Source organism: Entelurus aequoreus, linkage group LG05 (genome assembly GCF_033978785.1).
Source record: "Entelurus aequoreus isolate RoL-2023_Sb linkage group LG05, RoL_Eaeq_v1.1, whole genome shotgun sequence".
NCBI lineage: Eukaryota > Metazoa > Chordata > Actinopteri > Syngnathiformes > Syngnathidae > Entelurus > Entelurus aequoreus.
Window position 1 is genome coordinate 24,709,400 of NC_084735.1, and position 6,691 is coordinate 24,716,090.

Sequence of the window (6,691 nt, forward strand, 5' to 3'; positions counted from 1 at the left end):
TTGCCACACACGTTAGCTCACGTCGCCATGTTTGTGAAGGGAGGTGTGTTGACATAAGTCACCATCCTGTCATTTTGCATGTCTTGCCAAGTTGCAGGAGCTGTCATCTGCTGCTTAGTTTGGAGTAGAAACACAGTTTGTAAGGTGTGTTGGAGGTGTGTTGACAGAAGTCACCATGCTGTCGTTTTGCATGCCAAGCTAAGTTGCCGGAGCGGTCGGCTGCCTAGTTGTAGCAGGAACTCATTTGCAAGCTGAAGTAGCACTGTGTGTTAGAGGTGTGTTGACAGAAGTTACCATCCTGGCAATTTGCATGTCTTGCCAAGTTTTAGGAGCTGTCATCTGCTGCTTAGTTTGGAGTAGAAACAACGTTTGTTAACTGGGGTAGCACTGTGTGTTAGAGGTGTGTTGACAGAAGTCACCATGCTGTCCTAACAGTAAAGTGTGAAGAGTGTTTTTAAAGGTTGATAGTTGTGCAAGGAAGAAGGTTTGACACACACGTTAGCTCACGTCGCCATGTTTGTGAAGGGAGGTGTGTTGACAGAAGTCACCATCCTGTCATTTTGCATGTCTTGCCAAGTTGCAGGAGCTGTCATCTGCTGCTTAGTTTGGAGTAGAAACACAGTTTGTAAGGTGTGTTGGAGGTGTGTTGACAGAAGTCACCATGCTGTTGTTTAGTGAAGTTGCCGGAGCGGCCTGCTGTTTAGTTGTAGCAGGAACTCATTTGCAAGCTGAAGTAGCACTGTGTGTTAGAGGTGTGTTGACAGAAGTCACCATGCTGTTGTTTTGCAAGCCTAGCTAAGTTGCTGAAGCGGTCTGTTGTTTAGTTGTAGCAGGAACTCATTTGCAAGCTGAAGTAGCACTGTGTGTTAGAGGTGTGTTGACAGAAGTCACCATGCTGTCGTTTTGTATGCCTAGCTAAATTGCCGGAGCGGTCTGCTGTTTAGTTGTAGTAGGAACTCATTTGCAAGCTGAATTAGCAATGTGTGTTAGAGATGTGTTGACAGAAGTCACCATGCTGTCGTTTTGCATGCCTAGCTAAGTTGCCGGAGCGGTCGGCTGCCTAGTTGTAGCAGGAACCCATTTGTAAGCTGAAGTAGCACTGTGTGTTAGAGGTGTGTTGACAGAAGTCACCATCCTGTCAATTTGCATGTCTTGCCAAGTTTTAGGAGCTGTCATCTGCTGCGTAGTTTGGAGTAGAAACACCATTTGTTAACTGAGGTAGCACTGTGTGTTAGAGGTGTGTTGACAGAAGTCACCATGCTGTCCTAACCGTAAAGTGTGAAGAGTGTTTTTAAAGGTTGATAGTTGTGCAAAAGATTCTGATTTGCAACACACATTAGCTCACGTCACAATGTTTGTGAAGTGAGGTGTGTTGACAGAAGTCACCATCTTGTCATTTTGCATGTCTTGCCAAGTTGCAGGAGCTGTCATCTGCTGCTTAGTTTGAAGTAGAAACACAGTTTGTTAGCTGTGTTGGAGGTGTGTTGACAGAAGTCACCATGCTGTCCTAACCTTAAAGTGTGAAGAATGTTTTTAAAGGTTGATAGTTGTGCAAGAGAGAATGTTTCTTATACACATTAGCTCACGTTGCCATGTTTGTCAAGTGAGGTGTGTTGACAGAAGTCACCATCCTGTCAATTTGCATGTCTTGCCAAGTTGCAGGAGCTGTCATCTGCTGCTTAGTTTGGAGTACAAACACAGTTTGTTAGCTGTGTTGGAGGTGTGTTGACAGAAGTCACCCTGCTGTCGTTTTGCATGCCAAGCTAAGTTGCCGGAGTGGTCGGCTGCCTAGTTGTAGCAGGAACTCATTTGCAAGCTGAGGTAGCACTGTGTGTTAGAGGTGTGTTGACAGAAGTTACCATCCTGTCCTAACCGTAAAGTGTGAAGAGTGTTTTTAAAGGTCGCTAGTTGTGCAAGGGAGAATGTTTGCCACACACATTAGCTCACGTTGCCATGTTTGTGAAGTGAGGTGTGTTGACAGAAGTCACCATCCTGTCATTTTGCATGTCTTGGCAAGTTGCAGGAGCCGTCATCTGCTGCTTAGTTTGGAGTAGAAACAGTTTGTTAGCTGAGGTAGCACTGTGTGTTGGAGGTGTGTTGACAGAAGTCACCATGTTGTTGTTTTGCATGCCTAGCTAAGTTGCCGGAGCGGTCTGCTGCCTAGTAGTAGTAGGAACTCATTTGCAAGCTGAATTAGCACTGTGTGTTAGAGGTGTGTTGACAGAAGTCACCATCCTGTCAATTTGCATGTCTTGCCAAGTTTTAGGAGCTGTCATTTGCTGCTTAGTTTGGAGTAGAAACACAATTTGTTAACTGGGGTAGCACTGTGTGTTAGAGGTGTGTTGACAGAAGTCACCATTCTGTCCTAACCGTAAAGTGTGAAGAGTGTTTTTAAAGGTTGATAGTTGTGCAAAAGATTCTGATTTGCAACACACATTAGCTCACGTCACAGTGTTTGTGAAGTGAGGTGTGTTGATAGAAGTCACCATGCTGTTGTTTAGTGAAGTTGCCAGAGCGGTCTGCTGTTTAGTTGTAGCAGGAACTCATTTACAAGCTGAAGTAGCACTGTGTGTTAGAGGTGTGTTGACAGAAGTCACCATGCTGTCGTTTTGTATGCCTAGCTAAGTTGCCGGAGCGGTCTGCTGCCTAGTTGTAGTAGGAACTCATTTTCAAGCTGAAGTAGCACTGTGTGTTAGAGGTGTGTTGACAGAAGTCACCATCCTGTCAATTTGCATGGCTTTTCGAATTTTAGGTGCTGTCATCTGCTGCTTAGTTTGGAGTAGAAACACCATTTGTTAACTGGGGTAGCACTGTGTGTTAGAGGTGTGTTGACAGAAGTCACCATCCTGTCAATTTGCATGGCTTTCCAAGTTTTAGGTGCTGTCATCTGCTGCTTAGTTTGGAGTAGAAACGCCATTTGTTAACTGGGGTAGCACTGTGTGTTAGAGGTGTGTTGACAGAAGTCACCATGCTGTCCTAACCGTAAAGTGTGAAGAGTGTTTTTAAAAGTTGATAGTTGTGCAAGGAAGAATGTTTGCCACACACATTAGCTCACGTTGCCATGTTTGTCAAGTGAGGTGTGTTGACAGAAGTCACCATCCTGGTATTTTGCATGTCTTGGCAAGTTGCAGGAGCCGTAATCTGCTACTTAGTTTGGAGTAGAAACACAGTTTGTTAGCTGAGGTAGCACTGTGTGTTGGAGGTGTGTTGACAGAAGTCACCATGTTGTTGTTTTGCATGCCTAGCTAAGTTGCCGGAGCGGTCTGCTGCCTAGTTGTAGTAGGAACTCATTTGCAAGCTGAATTAGCACTGTGTGTTAGAGGTATGTTGACAGAAGTCACCATCCTGTCAATTTGCATGTCTTGCCAAGTTTTAGGAGCTGTCATCTGCTGCTTAGTTTGGAGTAGAAACACAATGTGTTAACTGAGGTAGCACTGTGTGTTTGAGGTGTGTTGACAGAAGTCACCATCCTGTCATTGTGTATGTGCAGCCAGGTTTATAGGATCGTAATCATATAAGAGCAATACTATTTTGGTTCATGTTGGCCCGTCGGTTAGAGGTTTGCTGACTGAAGTCCCCATTCTGTCCTAACAGACTGAGCAGAGAGTGAAGTGCTAGTTGTGCAAGGAGGAGTGTCTGTCACACACATTAGCTCACGTCGCCATGTTTGTTAAGGGAGGTGTGTTGACAGAAGTCCCCATCCTGTCAATTTGCATGCCTAGATAAGTTGCCAGTGCTGTCGTCTGTTGCCCAGTTGTAGTTGGAACACAATAGTTGGCTCAGGTTGCCTCATGAGATAGAGGTGTGTTGACAGAAGTCGCCATCCTGTCAATTTGCATGCATAGCTGGGATGCAGGAGCTGTCATATGCTGCCTAGTTGTAGTAGGAACACTAATGTTATCTGGGGTAGCACTGTGTGTTAGAGGTGTGTTGACAGAAGTCACCATCCTGTCATTTCACATGCCTAGATAAGTTGCAGAAGCTGTCATCCGCTGCATAGTTGTAGTAGGAACACACATGTTAGCTGAGGTAGAACTGTCAGATAGAGGTGTGTCGACAGAAGTCACCATCTTGTCATTTTGAATGCCTAGCTAAGATGCAGGAGCTGTCATATGCTTCCTAATTGTAGTAAGAACACTAATGTTATCTGGGGGTGCACTGTGTGTTAGAGGTGTGTTGACAGAAGTCACCATGTATGCCTAGCTAAGTTGCAGAAGCTGTCATCCGCTGCATAGTTGTAGTAGGAACACACATGTTAGCTGAGGTAGAACTGTGGGATAAAGGTGTGTCGACAGAAGTCACTATGCTGTCATTTTGCATGCCTAGCTAAGATGCCAGAGCTGTCATATCCTACCTAATTGTAGTAAGAACATTAATGTTATCTGGGGTAGCACTGTGTGTTAGAGGTGTTTTGACAGGAGTTACCATCCTGTCATTTTGCATGCCTAGATAAGTTGCCAGTGCTGTCATCTGTTGCCTAGTTGTAGTTGGAACACAATAGTTGACTCAGGTGGCAACAGAGGTGTGTCGACAGAAGTCACCATCCTGTCAATTTGCACGCCTAGCTAAGGCTAAGTTGCAGGAGCTGTCATATGATTCCTAATTGTAGTAGGAACACTAATTTCATCTGGGGTTGCACTGTGTGTTAGAGGTGTGTTGACAGAAGTCACCATCCTGTCATTTTGCATGCCTAACTAAGATGCAGGAGCTGTCATATCCTACCTAATTGTAGTAGGAACACTAATGTTATCTGGGGTTGCACTGTGTGTTAGAGGTGTGTCAACAGAAGTCACCATCCTGTCATTTTGCATGCCTAGCTAAGCTGCAGAAGCTGTCATCCGCTGCATAGTTGTAGGAGGTGAGGTAGAACTGTGAGATAGGGGTGTGTTGACAGAAGTCACCACCCTGTCATTTTGCATGCCTAGCTAAGATGCAAGAGCTGTCATATCCTACCTAATTGTAATAGGAACACTAATGTTATCGGGGGTTGCACTGTGTGTTAGAGGTGTGTCAACAGAAGTCACCATCCTGTCATTTTGCATGCCTAGCTAAGCTGCAGAAGCTGTCATCCGCTGCATAGTTGTAGGAGGTGAGGTAGAACTGTGAGATAGGGGTGTGTTGACAGAAGTCACCACCCTGTCATTTTGCATGCCTAGCTAAGATGCAAGAGCTGTCATATCCTACCTAATTGTAATAGGAACACTAATGTTATCGGGGGTTGCACTGTGTGTTAGAGCTGTGTCGACAGAAGTCACCATCCTGTCATTTTGCATGCCTAGCTAAGATGCAGGTGCTGTCATATCCTACCTAATTGCAGTAAGATTACTAATGTTATCTGGGGTAGCACTGTGTGTTAGAGGTGTGTTGACAGGAGTCACCATTCTGTCATTTTGCATGCCTAGATAAGTTGCCAGTGCTGTTGTCTGTTGCCTAGTTGTAGTTGGAACACAATAGTTGGCTCAGGTTGCACCAGAGGTGTGTTGACAGAAGTCACCATCCTGTCAATTTGCATGCCTAGCTAAGGCTAAGTTGCAGGAGCCGTCATATGCTTCCTAATTGTAGTAGGAACACTAATTGTATCTGGGGTTGCACTGTGTGTTAGAGGTGTGTCGACAGAAGTCACCATCCTGTCATTTTGCATGCCTAGCTAAGATGCAGGAGCTGTCATATCCTACCCAATTGTAGTAGGAACACTAATGTTATCTTGGGTTGCACTGTGTGTTAGAGGTGTGTCGACAGGAGTCACCATTCTGTCATTTTGCATGCTTAGATAAGTTGCCAGTGCTGTCGTCTGTTGCCTAGTTGTAGTAGGAACACAATAGTTGGCTCAGGTTGCACCAGAGGTGTGTCGACAGAAGTCACCATCCTGTCAATTTGCATGCCTATCTAAGGCTAAGTTGCAGGAGTCGTCATATGCTTCCTAATTGTAGTAGGAACACTAATTGTATCTGGGGTTGCACTGTGTGCTAGAGGTGTGTCGACAGAAGTCACCATCCTGTCATTTTGCATGCCTAGCTAAGATGCAGGAGCTGTCATATCCTACCTAATTATAGTAGGAACACTAATGTTATCTGGGGTTGCACTGTGTGTTAGAGGTGTGTCGACAGAAGTCACCATCCTGTCATTTTGCATGCCTAGCTAAGATGCAGGAGCTGTCATATCCTACCCAATTGTAGTAGGAACACTAATGTTATCTGGGGTTGCACTGTGTGTTAGAGGTGTGTTGACAGAAGTCACCAACCTGTCATTTTGCATGCCTAGCTAAGCTGCAGAAGCTGTCACCCGCTGCATAGTTGTAGTAGGAGGTGAGGTAGAACTGTGAGATAGGGGTGTGTTGACAGAAGTCCCCGTCCTGTCCTCACAGACTGTGTAGCGAGTGGAGGCTGTTTTAAATGTTGATAGTTTTGCAGCATAGGAGAAGCGTTACTTCCAGTAAGTGAAGAGTGAAAACAGAATTCATGACCTGTCACCTTTTTGTGCTGACGACACAGACCATCCATCGCCCATTTTTCTTCCGGAAGCCGCCTCACAAGGAGCCCACAGAGACACGTGTGGCAAGAAAAGTAAGCAATTCAATTTGTCAGCGCTTATTGCTCGGCTGCTCGGACAGCAGCAGCCGCACTCAAACAATGTGTTTTGATTATTGGCCTTTTTCTGCTGATTTGGACAGTTTTTGGTTTTCTTACTTCAT

At 45.2% G+C, this 6,691-nt stretch overlaps 1 long non-coding RNA gene across 1 annotated transcript in view; it reads left to right on the top strand.

Moving 5' to 3' along the window:
- Positions 1 to 6,213: 6,213 nt before the first annotated feature.
- LOC133649658 (uncharacterized) overlaps positions 6,214 to 6,691 on the top strand; it is a 24,995-nt gene continuing 24,517 nt past the window's right edge. Inside the window, exon 1 of the long non-coding RNA XR_009826108.1 lies at positions 6,214 to 6,563. This is a non-coding gene — a long non-coding RNA (uncharacterized LOC133649658). The remainder of the gene's footprint in view (positions 6,564 to 6,691) is intronic.